Genomic DNA, 2537 nt, shown 5'->3' with positions numbered 1-2537 from the left:
ACTGACAGTTGTGACTGATCCAGGTTAGAATAGAAGAAAAATATGGAGGATAATGCAACTTTTTATTTAAAAACAAGATAAAACAGACAATCTTAAACAATAATGAACAGAGGACACTCTGAGACATTCTTTAAACTTAGAACTGAGCTATCCCCTGAGATCACCTTTTAGTAAAATAGCAGAGTGGAACACAAAATAAAGATAATACCTATATAAGATTGGTGCCCTACTTAGAAACCATCAATATGTGACCAAAAGTTCAACAATTTCTCAAAGGTAAAGATGAGAAGTTAGCAAATCCCTTGGGCACTATGCTACCAGAACTCCTAAAGATGAGAAGATACAAAATCAGGAAAACTAGAATACTGAAAAAGGAACAAACAGAATGCAATTAAATAGAATGTTGACACATTCTGATAATGGAAGTAATGTCACTGAACAATTTGTGTGGAAATTGTGCCACAAGAACATAAATTATTTTGTAAATTTTCACCAAAAACTCAATAAAATATTATTAAATTAAAAAAACTAGAGACAAAAAATTTTTATTGAATAGTTGCATAATCTTTTTTTTAAAATTAAAGAATTAGAAAGAAAAATTAAGTCACTTGAAATCCCCTACCTATCAGTTACCATTGATAATATTTTCATGTCTCTCTTTGTGGATTTTTCATATGCATCTATTTATCTGTATGTAATTATAATGGGATTATTTTCTAATTCTGTCTCTGTAATCTTCATTTTTTCTCATAATATATATGTCTTTTTGTGTCAGTCAATAGAAATCTATGTTATTTTAAAGTGGCTATACAGAATTTTCTTGTATATCCTTGCCTTTTACCTGTGAACCCGTTTTTGCCGATTTTTCACTCTTATAAACCAAATCCTGCAGTTAGTTGTTTTCTTAATGGAAAAGTATTAAACAAAGAGGCAGCATGGGGGCCCTTTGGTAATTATAGGCAAATGCCATACTTTGTATTTCTGTGTCACCCAGAGCACCTTATGGCAGCCTCCCTAATAGGCAGACACTTGTTGGTTGCTGAATTTGACTGTGAAGAGGATGAGGGTATGAGTCACAGCCATGACCTTATGATTTCTCTTCTGACCTAAGGCCATCAGCAGACAGGCTTTAAACCTCTGGTGGCATAGTGCCTAAGGCATTTGACTGCTAACCAGAAGGCTGACGGTTCAAACCCACCAGCCACTCCTGGGAAGGAAGATTGAGCAATTTACTTCTGTAGAGATACCGCCTGGGAAACCCAAGGAGGGATCGCTATGACTCAAATCGACTTGATGGCAGTGAGTTTGGCTTTAAAATACATACATTAATAACGTCAAGGCTTTTATCAGACTTTGTGTTACCTGTAACACTTACAGTTGTGTTGGCATAACACTTAGGTTTTTAAAGCTCTTTTCACATATGTTGTCATATAGATCTTGGGATGGCTATTATTATTACCTCTGTTTTGCAGTTGAGAAAACTGAAGTTAAGAGAATATAAGTATGCTTCATTCTATACCATGCTGCCTCTTTGTTTAACTTAACTGGATAACTTAAAAATATATGTTAACTTGGGCATTAGTACCTATAATGTTTTAGGTACCAATGATATAGAAAATAGAGTAAACATTTTATTTGTTTTTTTTTAATGGAAGAGTTGATAGCTGTTTTACAAAACAAACTTAACATATATTTTTTCCTAGAATGAATTATGCCAATGCTTAATTAACTAGATTTTCTAGTAATATGTAAGTTAATTTAAAAATTCCAACACTGAACTAGTGGACCATGTGAACCTCAGCCTATATGACCGTGAGACCAGAAGAACTAGATACTGTCCAGCTACCACTGTCAACTGCTCAGAAGTGGATCTATGCAGGAGATCCTGGATGGAATGGGAAAACAATGTGGAACAAAACTCAAAATCATAAAAAAGACTAGGTGTACTTGTCTGATAGAGCCTGGTGAGACCCCTGAGACTATGACCCTTAGTTTCCCTTTCAGTCTGGAACTCATTCCTGTGGCTTCTAGCCAAACAATAGATAGGTATATAGGGTAAACATTTACATCAGGTAGGCGCTCTGGTGGCGTAGTGCCTAAGGCACTTGACTGCTAACCAGAGGCTGGTGGTTCAAACCCACGAGCCACTCCTTGGAAATAAGATTGGGCAATCTACTTCCGTAGAGATACTGCCTCAGAAATCCATGGAGGAGGTTGCTATGAGTTGGATCTGACTTGATGGGAGTGAGTTTGGTTTGTTTTTTTAATTTACATCAGGTAGATAAACTCCTTAGAAGGATCAATCTTGGGAGAACAGAAGGGTAGTATTTGCACAAGGAGAAAGCTCAGGGGGCAGGAATGCGTAGGAAAGAAGGGCACAGAGTAAAGGTAACTACAGGAGGAAGTGGGAAGAGATCTGTTACATTGAGGGGAATTGCAGTCAATGTTATGAAACAAAATGTGTATGACCTGCTGTATGGAAAATGAATTTGCTCTGTAAACGTTCACTCAAATCACAGTAAAAATTAAAAAAAAAA

At 36.1% G+C, this 2537-nt stretch overlaps 1 protein-coding gene across 1 annotated transcript in view; it reads left to right on the top strand.

Moving 5' to 3' along the window:
• Positions 1-2537, top strand: part of FKBP9 (FKBP prolyl isomerase 9) — a 71913-nt gene that overhangs the window by 23507 nt on the left and 45869 nt on the right. The gene's annotated exons all lie outside the window — the stretch shown is intronic.

Source organism: Orycteropus afer, unplaced genomic scaffold (assembly GCF_000298275.1).
Source record: "Orycteropus afer afer isolate SDZICR_OR568_19922 unplaced genomic scaffold, OryAfe1.0 scaffold00894, whole genome shotgun sequence".
NCBI classification, from domain to species: Eukaryota; Metazoa; Chordata; class Mammalia; order Tubulidentata; family Orycteropodidae; genus Orycteropus; species Orycteropus afer.
Note: the sequence above shows the minus strand (reverse complement) of the source record. Positions and strands in the feature narration are given on the sequence as shown.